Source organism: Panulirus ornatus, unplaced genomic scaffold (genome assembly GCF_036320965.1).
Source record: "Panulirus ornatus isolate Po-2019 unplaced genomic scaffold, ASM3632096v1 CTG_4886_pilon, whole genome shotgun sequence".
Lineage (NCBI taxonomy): Eukaryota > Metazoa > Arthropoda > Malacostraca > Decapoda > Palinuridae > Panulirus > Panulirus ornatus.
Window position 1 is genome coordinate 1 of NW_027264790.1, and position 11998 is coordinate 11998.

The following is an 11998-nucleotide window of genomic DNA, read 5'->3' on the forward strand; positions in this document are numbered from 1 at the left end:
ATCAGGGCTACCACCATCTCACAGGAAAATGTTGACTGTTCCATTATCCACGTCTGGTGCGTCATTTTGTTTCGTACAAAAAACGCGCGATAGTTTTTTTGCTGTGTGTACCTAACGTGTGTTGTTGGGCATTATAATCGTCCGATAATGATAATGAGTAAATCTTATTTCCTGATCTTATCAGTTTTAAAACCAGATATATGAAATATCTTTCGTTGACCATATTTTTGTCTACAGTTCAGTATGTACATGTGTGTGTGGTCTCAAGATTCAGGTGACTAAGTATTGGAATTCACTGGCAGGTGTGGTACACATTATCACCGAGCCTGAGTCTCAAAGATCAAGGTCATGGGTTCGAATCTCCAACATTCAGTATGTTCATCCAACGTTATAGTGAAGATCTTGACGATGAATTAGGATTTTGACATTATCTGAAAGCGTTGGGTCAAAGATCAGTGATTTTAAGAGTTTATTGAGATAGTATTGAAGTGGAGAATGTAGTGGCTGAGGCCAACAACCAGTGGTGTCCAGAGAGTAGTGAAGATAATGACCCTTGTCCTGCCCCATTAGGTCAGGTCAAATGGCACTTAGCGAGGTAGCGAGTTAGAGTCAAGAACAGAGGCAAGTATTTTGGGAACAAGTGAGTGTGTGTCAGTAGTTATGATGTAAGAGACCAGGTATTAGTGATGGTGATTTAAATGTGAAGGTAAGTAATGTGGCAGTGGAAGGTATAACTGAGGTGCATGGAAATGGTGAACAACTTGTGTTGTGTGTGTGTAAAGGACTGGTGATTGGGAATACCTGGTTTGTAAAATGTGATATACATAAATATACGTATGTGAGTAGGAGAGATGGCCAGTGGGCATGACTGGATTACATGTTAATTGAAAGGCGTGTAAAAGAGAGACTTTTGGATGTAAATGTGCTGAAAGGGGCTGCTGGAGGCGACAGTGGAGACGACAGTGAAGATCTGAAGAGGTTTTCGAATGAGGAAACAATGTCGGGGAGAAGAGGTGGCGAGAGGAAGTGAACTTGGAAAAGAGACTTGTGTGAAGAAATACCAAGAGAGATTGAGTGCCACATACACTCTTACTGTGTAAATATCCCTTTCTATGAGATGACGTAAAGATGTTGATGAACAGAGGAGTTGGGATATGACATGAAAAAGTTGGAGAATAAATGAAGGAAAGATTGAGATATACAGATGACTGGCGGACCGCCATGATGGTTGTCAATCTAGCCAGCTGGGTTATTATTTATAAGCTGTGTTTAGTTGTAGGTCCAAGTTTGTTGTCATGATATAATGTTGACTGCCAGTGAGTACCTGGCTGGCGCGGGTGCCACAAGGCTGGGTCAAGTGTAGTGTAAGTGTGGTCTAGGGATGGTATGTGTACCACTTGTAGATGATGGGCCGCATCATGACCTGCCGGTTATAACATCTTGACCAACACCTGCTGCTGCTACACTTGCAACTCTCCTTTTCTAAGGCCGTTTTTATGCTTCATGTGACTTTGTCTTTTTTTTTAAATTATTCTAAAGCTATAACTACAAAATTATTTCTACTATGTAGTTTCTGTGAAAATATACTCAGAAAGCACATCGCTGTCGTCTTCCAGGCATTGCCCATCTGATACAATAATTGGTAGTAATTAGATTTCAGATGATGAGATATAGTTGTACTCCTCATGACTAATGGTGTTCTTCTTTGACAATATGCTGTACTGACCTAAGTTTATACGTATTACAGTAACGATATGAGAAGTTGATGATATTCCAGGTAAAGTTACAGATTACATCAGTAAACATACCTCTTACATAACTAACCCTGCCTGCCACCTGTGAGAGAAAGAAACTCTCATGATCTTAATGTGTTCATTTGGAAGGATTCTAATGCTTGGTATCAAGGAAATGATATGCATACTGTAATACAGTGATCAATATTGTACGTCATAATGTAAGTGGTGTGTGACTAACTATAGCTGTAATATTACCTGTTCATTCTTGCTACTAACACATGACAACAAGTTGCCTGTTAGCCTTATTACGTACATTAATACACTGTTGTCTTGGCTTTACATCTCTACTAATGATGACACCTAAATCCTTCTCCTGCCTTGATAGTTTTATTTCCACATCTTAAGATGATACTGTAGTTTGCCTGCTATGTGTACACAGTGTAAACATATGTCTACGGTGAATATCACTGGCCATTGTACACTGACGTTGTTCAGCAATGTAAACCCAGGAGTGAACCTTAGACAGCATTACGGTAACATGAATTACACTTATACTGAGTCTGAGAACCTATCATTCATTGTCATAGAATCCGGATGCAAAATATATATATTCTAACCGTATTTCTATAGAACGTACGTGGGACATTGATGTTAAGCAAATTATTTTATACGATAATGAACAAAATCCCATAACTTTTCTGGAGCACAGGGTACAGAAATGTATGTAACGTGAAACCGGTAAAATAAACATATCTAACATAAAGATTTCTATTTTGCAAATAACATAAATGTTTTACATGTAGAAATCGGTAATATCTTCAACAATCTGAACATAATACTATCAAATTTTATATTACAAGCTTTTTATCCGGGTCTTACGCATTAAAACGATATTGCTTACAGAAACGTAATGTAGTTATTATCAGCACAAGGTTTAGAAGGTCTTAAACAAGTTATGAGTTTATATTCTTCAACACTCTAGTAAGGATCATTAAGTATACTGGGAAAAATAGACTTGCTTCTTTGAGGCGATGAATGCTTATGAAAAATCATCGACATTTTCCTTAAAAATATTCTTTATGAATTGAAATCAAGTATTTGTTTTAGAGAAAATGTTTCTGAATAGCAACAAGACACACTCAAATCTAACAAGCTAAAGTTCATCAAATGACAAAGAATATATGCGAATCTAACAATCTTATTAACATCATGAAACCAAATAAGTTGCACAAATTTTTCAAATCATCAAAAGTAATAAAAGAAGAAGCCGTCCGGAGGTAACTTGTTACTCCCGGCATAAACACTTATAGGCGGAATCCGGTAACACCTCTTCAATACCATGTGGAAGACAGAGTAGAGTGGCTAGGCTGTGGAGCATGTTCTCCACTTCAACTGACTAATGATATGTTAAGACAACACAAACCACATACATCCATTGTGAGGATGGAATCAGGGATGAAACATCTATAACTAGAAAGGTTAAAGATACAAAGATGGTGAAATACCTTTACCCGGGATCAGTAGCACCTGTGGTAATGGACACACCTTTGTAATGCTTGATCACTTACAACTGATCAACTTTATCACGAAAGTCTTAGGTATTGTCCCTCAGGAAAACTTTTTATAAATATTTATAAAACACATATATATGTTCCACTTCCGCTTCCATGGTTCCATCCGCTGCCAGATCCACTCCCAGATATCCAAAATACTTCACTTCCTCCAGTTTTTCTCCATTCAAACTCACCTCGCAATTGACTTGACCCTCAACCCTACTGTACCTAATAACCTTGCTCTTATTCACATTTACTCTTAACTTTCTTCTTTCACACACTTTACCGAACTCAGTCACCAGCTTCTGCAGTTTCTCACATGAATCAGCCACCAGCGCTGTATCATCAGCGAACAGCAACTGACTCACTTCCCAAGCTCTCTCATCCCCAACAGACTTCATACTTGCCCCTCTTTCCAAAACTCTTGCATTTACCTCCCTAACAACCCCATCCATAAACAAATTAAACAACCATGGAGACATCACACACCCCTGCCGCAAACCTACATTCACTGAGAGAGGGGGGGAGGGGGCGAAAATTCTGGGGGCCTTGAAGAATGTGTGGAAGTCGAGAACATTATCTCGGAAAGCAAAAATGGGTATGTTTGAAGGAATAGTGGTTCCAACAATGTTGTATGGTTGCGAGGCGTGGGCTATGGATAGAGTTGTGCGCAGGAGGATGGATGTGCTGGAAATGAGATGTTTGAGGACACTGTGTGGTGTGAGGTGGTTTGATCGAGTGAGTAACGTAAGGGTAAGAGAGATGTGTGGAAATAAAAAGAGCGTGGTTGAGAGAGCAGAAGAGGGTGTTTTGAAGTGGTTTGGGCACATGGAGAGAATGAGTGAGGAAAGATTGACCAAGAGGATATATGTGTCGGAGGTGGAGGGAACGAGGAGAAGAGGGAGACCAAATTGGAGGTGGAAAGATGGAGTGAAAAAGATTTTGTGTGATCGGGGCCTGAACATGCAGGAGGGTGAAAGGAGGGCAAGGAATAGAGTGAATTGGAGCGATGTGGTATACCGGGGTTGACGTGATGTCAGTGGATTGAATCAAGGCATGTGAAGCGTCTGGGGTAAACCATGGAAAGCTGTGTAGGTATGTATATTTGCGTGTGTGGACGTATGTATATACATGTGTATGGGGGGGGGGCATTTCTTTCGTATGTTTCCTTGCGCTACCTCGCAAACGCGGGAGACAGCGACAAAGTATAATAAAAAGAATAAATATATATGTTAGATATACACTATCTCTAGAATATATCTTTACCTGGGACGTGTTACGCTTGTGTGGATAGACACAACTTTGTAATGCATGATCCATTACACGAAATGAACTTCACTAACGAAGAGTTATACAACGCGTCGTTGGAGAACATTAATCAAATACCTATACAGAATTTTTATGTTAGATAAAAGACATTTCTTGATAGTAAACATAAGAAATGATGACGAAAGATAAGAGACGTAGATGTAAATGTTTTGTTAAAAGATGAAATACTCCTGCCTTAAACTAGCTCTTTTTTCGTTCTTTTTTCAGATACCCAGAGGAAAATATATTTTGTTGTTTGTTTATATATATGGTTATGTTTTTCACAACTTTTTTGATATTTAATCTTTCAGGATTCAAGCTTAAAGATCTTGGTTCTGAACAACCATTATAATGCAACACAATACATATTTATCATAAACTAATAATCTATCACAATAACCATTATGTTTGTACCAGATTCTTTAAGTCCTCAATCACGTTTGGTAATATATAAGAAATTTTTCCGCCACTGACAAGTGGCTCCGTGGTGTAGTGGTTAGCACATCTGTCTCGTAAACACTTGGTCCGGGTTCGATTCCCGGCGGGGCCTTTGTTTTCAGTATTTTTTGTGATTGTAAATAATCGTAGGCAGGTTCTCTGTCTCTGTCTCTCTCTCTCTCTCTCTCTCTCTCTCTGCCTGTCTGTCTGTCTGTCTGTCTGTCTGTCTCTCTCTCTCTCTCTCTCTCTCTCTCTCTCTCTCTCTCTCTCTCTCTCTCTCTCTCTCTCTCTCTCTCTCTGCCTGTCTCTCTCTCTCTCTCTCTCTCTCTCTCTCTCTCTCTCTCTCTCTCTCTCTCTCTCTCTCTCTCTCTCTCTCTCTCTCTCTCTCTCTCTCTCTCTCTCTCTCTCTCTCTCTCTCTCTCTCTCTCTCTCTCTCTCTCTCTCTCTCTCTCTCTCTCTCTCTCTCTCTCTCTCTCTCTCTCTCTCTCTCTCTCTCTCTCTCTCTCTCTCTCTCTCTCTCTATCAGCCGACAGGCAAGTTGATATGCACAGGGTGGGTGTGTGGGGTGCAGAGTGGCTCGCCGTCATATGGCAAGAACTTCATCGCTCTCACTCAGTCACGCAATCTACATCCATAGTGGCTGGCTGGGGGAGAGAGAGAGAGAGAGAGAGAGAGAGAGAGAGAGAGAGAGAGAGAGAGAGAGAGAGAGAGAGAGAGAGAGTTCTGGCTTATGTGTTCATCTAACGAGATTTTGCCAAAGGCAGGGCAAGCGCGTAACGCTCTCCGCAGAGAAATATATTGTCACCAAGAAAAAGATCAAAGTGGTGGGAGTAAGGTGTTGTGATGTGTTATGTCTGGGAAGGAGAGGTTGTATGTTTGTGGAGTGAGAGCCAGCAGACAACGTCTGGGTGAGACAGGAAGGTAAGAAAGCTGCCTGAGTCAGAGGAGTGGTAATTAACAGCCACTAAAATGCCACGTGGTGCCTGGAAACTGTAGTGACGTAAGTGACATGGGGGCCTGCATGGGTCTGCTGGTGGTGGCGGGGTTGTCGTCAGAGACCAAATATAAATGTTGATGTTGCATGACATTAAGGTGAGGCTGTTGTGTGGTGTGGCGGGAAAGGTAGTATAATATTGGAAGCTGGTAATGTGGTATCGTACTCAGGCATGAAGCTCTGAAAGATCTGTGTGGCTGAACACGACGGCGCGACCTTCAGGTATTATGATGGCCTGACCTTTGACCTGACCATTAATGTTATAAGTGCATGGATGTACGTAACCGTATGTATGTTTTCCTTTGTTATCATGCGTTTGCAGAATACATTTGACTGGCTGGTGACCTCAATGGTGTCTGTGCTAAGGCTTGGAGTCAACTTTTGGACCTACAAGCATGATAGAAAGTTCTGGAGGCAAGTGTAGAAAAGGAAATTCTTGTAAATATTTCATGTGTGCTTCCATCATGCAGACCACAGTGTTGTTGGGTCAGGCTGGAGGTTTGGACTGGCAAAGGAGAGACTGGACTTGATGACTTGTGTAAGGGGACGAGAGACTGACGTGGTACCTCTCCTCTCCTGCTGACTCTCACCCCCAGCCCCTCTCTCCTGTCCTGCCTGACTCTCGTCCCAAGCCTCTCTCTCCTGTTCAGCCTGACTCTGGTCCCAAACCTCTCTCTCCTGACCTACCTGATATGGTCCCAAGCCTTTCTCACCTGTCTTACCTAACTCTCCTCCCAAGCCTCTCTCTCCTGTCAAGCCTGACTCTCGCGTCAAGTCTCTCTCCTGTCCAGCCTGAATCCCGTCACAAAACTCTCTTTCTTGTCCTGCTTGACTCATGTCCTAAGCCTCTATCTCCTCTCCTGCCTGACTCTTGTACCAAGCTTCTCTCTCCTGTCCTGCCTGACTGGTTGGTAAGGTTATTCAATGTATGTATGACTCATGGTGAGGTGCCTGAGGATTGGTGGAATGCTTGTATAGTGCCATTGTACAAAGGGAAAGGGGATAAAGGTGAGTGCTCAAATTACAGAGGTATAAGTTTGTTGAGTATTCATGGAGATTATATGGGAGAGTATTGATTGAGAGGGTGAAGGCATGCACAGAGCATCAGATTGGGAAAGAGCAGTGTGGTTTCAGAAGTGGTAGAGGATGTGTGGATCAGGTGTATTCTTTGAAAAATGTATGTGAGAAATACTCAGAAAAGCAAATGGATTTGTATGTGGCATTTATGGATCAGGAGACGGCATATGAAAGAGCTGATGGTGATGGTCTGTGGAAGGTATTAAGAATATATGGTGTGGGAGGCAAGTTGTTAGAAGCAGCGAAAGTTTTCATCGAGGATGTAAGGCATGTCTTCGAGTAGGAAAAGAGGAAAGTGATTGGTTGTCAATGAATGTCGGTCTGCGGGGTTGTTAGGGAGGTGAATGCAAGAGTTTTGGAGAGAGAGGCAAGTATGAAGTCTGTTGTGGATGAGAGAGCTTGGGAAGTGAGTTAGTTGTTGTTCGCTGATGATGCAGCGCTGGTGGCTGATTCGGGTGAGAAACTGCAGAAGCTGGTGGATGTGTTTGGTAAAATGTGTGAAAGAAGAAAGCTGGGAGTGAATGTGAATAAGAGCAAGGTTATTAGGTACAGTAGGGGTGAGGGACAAGTCAGTTGGGAGGTACATTTGAATGGAGAAAAACTGGAGGAAGTGAAGTGTTTTAGATATCTGGGAGTTGATTCGGCAGCGGATGGAACCTTGGAAGCGGAAGTGAGTCATAGGGTGGGGGAGGGGGTTAAAGTTCTGGGAGCGTTAGAAATGTGTGGATGGTGAAAACGTTATCTCGGAAAGCAAAAATGGGTATGTTTGAAGGAATAGTGGTTCCAACAATGTTATATGGTTGCGAGGCGTGGGCTATAGATAGAGTTGTGCGCAGGAGGGTGGATTTGTTGGAAATAAGATGTTTCAGGACAATATGTGTGTTAGGTGGTTTGATCGAGTAAGTAATGAAAGGGTAAGAGAGATGTGTGATAGTAAAAAGAGTGTGGTTGAGAGAGCAGAAGAGGGTGTTTTGAAATGGTTTGGTCACATGGAGAGAATGAGTGAGGAAAGATTGACAAAGAGGATATATGTGTCAGAGGTGGAGGGAACGACTAGAAGTGGGAGACCAAATTGTAGGTGGAAAGACGGAGTGAAAAAGATTTTGAGTGATCGGGGCCTGAACATACAGAAGGGTGAAAGGCGTGTAAGGAATAGAGTGAATTAGAACGATGCGGTATACCGAGTTCAATGGATTGAACCAGGGCATGCGAAGCGTCTGGGGTAAACCATGGAAAGTTGTGTGGGGCCTGGATGTGGAAAGGGAGCTGTGGTTTCCTTGCATTATATCTGACAGCTAAAGACTGAGTGTTAACGAATGTGGCCTTTGTTGTCTTTTCCCAGTGCTACCTAGCACACATGCGGGGGGAGGGTGTTGTCATATTCATATGTGGCGGGGTGGCGACAGGAATGAATAAGGGCAGACAGTATGAATTATGTACTTGTGTATATATGTATATGTCTGTTTGTGTATATATATGTATATATATGTATATACATGTGTATGTGGGTGGGTTTGGGTCATTTCTTTCGTCTGTTTCTTTGCGCCACCTCGCTAACGCGGGAGACAGCGTACTGTGTAGTTGACAACTCTTATATCATGTCCACCATGGTGAACAAATACGATGCTCGTAAATCTAATGATGACTCGGGTGAAGAAGAGGGTGGAAATCGCGACTCAAAGGAGACAGAAAAACCATTGCCACCAGTTGAAGTTAAGTGTGGGGAGCATAGAGTGCAGTATACTTATTGTATATGGTTCAGTCGTCGAGCACCAGGAAAGCAGACTACAACACAAAATTATGACCAGAACCTCAGGTTACTTGGAAGATTTGCATCAGTGGAACAGTTTTGGGGTTACGATAGTCGTTTAGTCCTTCCTGTTGACCTAACTTCACACTCGGATATACATATTTTTAAAGATGGAATAAAGCCCATGTGGGAAGATGTTGGGAATAAGAATGGGGGGAAATGGATTGTTCGTTTACGCCAAGGACTGGCTTCACGGTGTTGAGAGAACATGATATTGGTAATGCTAGGTGAACAGTTCATGGTTGGAGATGAGATCTGTGGTGCTGTCAGATCAGTGAGATTTCAGGAGAACATTATCTCTATCTGGAATCGAAGTGCACAGGACACAGTAACAACAGGGCGAATCCGTGACACTTTGAAGTCAGTTCTTAACCTTCCCCTCAATACAGTTATGGAATATAAAACTCATAATGATTCTCTGAAGCACACCCACTCCGCGTCCAGCCTACTGCGGAAACCTGGCCCTCCCATGAGGCATGACCTGCACTGATGTTTCTATCCTCCAGCCACCACCCAACCCACCCCCCACCTCCTTGGAGAGAAGAGATTTTGGGGGAGGATGGGGGAAGAGGTTGAGACAACCATCATACTCTATGCATCTGTGTGAGTGAGAATATATCTGTGCCAAGTTGCCGTTGTGGTCATGTACATAGGTGATGTATGTTCTGAATTGTTTACAAAGCAACACATACCTTTTCTCTGATACATTTTTAAAAGCCGACACAGAAGTACATGGGAATATCTAAGCTGTACTCCTTTTAAGAAATATATGTCTGTGAACTATACTTCAGCTTTATGCTTAACTCGCTAAAGCTTCAAAGACATGCTTTTCAACCAGGCCCAAACAAGACAGTTAGACCACCATAAAATGGTAAATCAAGCTACTGTCCACAATGTGTTTACCATCTTCAAGCAGTCTCTTGCTTTGGTTTAATCAATGAAAGTTTGGAAATAAGTTTAAAGTGATCGTGTTTTATCCCTAAGTGAAGTGTTTTTTTATCCTCAAGCAGCTCTTCCTTTGGTTTGATCAGTGGAATTTAGGAAATGAGTTTAAAGTGATAGTATTTTATCCCTGAGCAAAATATTTTTTTGTGCCTCTTGGCAGCATATAAGCTGTTGGTCATTTACAGTTTGTCTTTACTAGGAGGAAGTATTTTGAAGCTAATTACAAAGTAATGGAAAAAAAAGTAATGATCCTGGATTTTGTAAAAAAAAAAAAAGAATGTTGTACCTTTTTCTTATGTAGATAGGCATATTTTGGTTTCAGGGGCCCCTTTGTGGGACGAAAATTATCAGAGCAATAGAAAGTCAAGGTGAAAGCTCAAGTGTTCCCTTTTATTTACAGGTATTTAGGATTTTATTATTTTATTATAGATAATAGGGAGGGTATACGACAAAGAGGTTATATGATGGATTGATTACTTAATATTTAATTACTTGTGCAGAAATGTGTTATATAAGGTGCTATGGATATATGGGTGAATAGATGATTACTTATCCCTAGGGATAGGGGAGAAAGAATTCTTTCCACGTATTCCCTGCGTGTCGTAGAAGGCGACTAAAAGGGGAGGGAGCGGGTGGCTGGAAATCCTCCCCTCTCGTTTTTTGTTTTAAATTTCCAAAAGAAGGAACAGAGAAGAGGGCCAGGTGAGGATATTCCCTCAAAGGCCGAGTCCGCTGTTCTTAACCCTACCTCGCTAACGCGGGAAATGGCGAATAGTATGAAAGAAGAAAAGAAAGAAAGATATATATGTATATATATATATATATATATATATATATATATATATATATATATATATATATATATATATATATATATATATATATATATTCATATATATATATATATATATATATATATATATATATATATATATATATATATATATATATATATATATATATATATATATATGCATATATACATATATATATATATATATATATATATATATATATATATATATATATATATATATATATATATATATATATATATATATATATATATATATATATATATATATATTTTTTTTTTTTTTTTTTTTTTTTTATACTTTGTCGCTGTCTCCCGCGTTTGCGAGGTAGCGCAAGGAAACAGACGAAAGAAATGGCCCCACCCCCCCCCCCCCATACACATGTACATACACACGTCCACACACGCAAATATACATACCTACACAGCTTTCCATGGTTTACCCCAGACGCTTCACACGCCTTGCTTCAATCCACTGACAGCACGTCAACCCCTGTATACCACATGACTCCAATTCACTCTATTTCTTGCCCTCCTTTCACCCTCCTGCATGTTCAGGCCCCGATCACACAAAATCTTTTTCACTCCATCTTTCCACCTCCAATTTGGTCTCCCTCTTCTCCTCGTTCCCTCCACCTCCGACACATATATCCTCTTGATTAATCTCTCCTCACTCATTCTCTCCATGTGCCCAAACCATTTCAAAACACCCTCTTCTGCTCTCTCAACCACGCTCTTTTTATTTCCACACATCTCTCTTACCCTTACGTTACTTACTCGATCAAACCACCTCACACCACACATTGTCCTCAAACATCTCATTTCCAGCACATCCATCCTCCTGCGCACATCTCTATCCATAGCCCACGCCTCGCAACCATACAGCATTGTTGGAACCACTATTCCCTCAAACATACCCATTTTTGCTTTCCGAGATAATGTTCTCGACTTCCACACATTTTTCAAGGCTCCCAAAATTTTCGCCCCCTCCCCCACCCTATGATCCACTTCCGCTTCCATGGTTCCATCCGCTGACAGATCCACTCCCAGATATCTAAAACACTTCACTTCCTCCAGTTTTTCTCCATTCAAACTCACCTCCCAATTGACTTGACCCTCACCCCTACTGTACCTAATAACCTTGCTCTTATTCACATTTACTCTCAACTTTCTTCTTCCACACACTTTACCAAACTCAGTCACCAGCTTCTGCAGTTTCTCACATGAATCAGCCACCAGCGCTGTATCATCAGCGAACAACAACTGACTCACTTCCCAAGCTCTCTCATCCCCAACAGACTTCATACTTGCCCCTCTTTCCGG

General features: G+C 41.3%; 1 non-coding gene and 1 pseudogene across 1 annotated transcript; both read left to right on the plus strand.

Moving 5' to 3' along the window:
* Positions 1–5075: 5075 nt before the first annotated feature.
* On the plus strand, positions 5076–5147 carry TRNAT-CGU (transfer RNA threonine (anticodon CGU)). The gene has a single exon. It is a non-coding gene; the product is annotated as a tRNA-Thr (tRNA).
* Positions 5148–8704: 3557 nt separating this feature from the next.
* Positions 8705–9406, plus strand: LOC139748487 (eukaryotic translation initiation factor 4E type 2 pseudogene; annotated as a pseudogene).
* The last annotated feature ends 2592 nt before the right edge of the window (positions 9407–11998 follow it).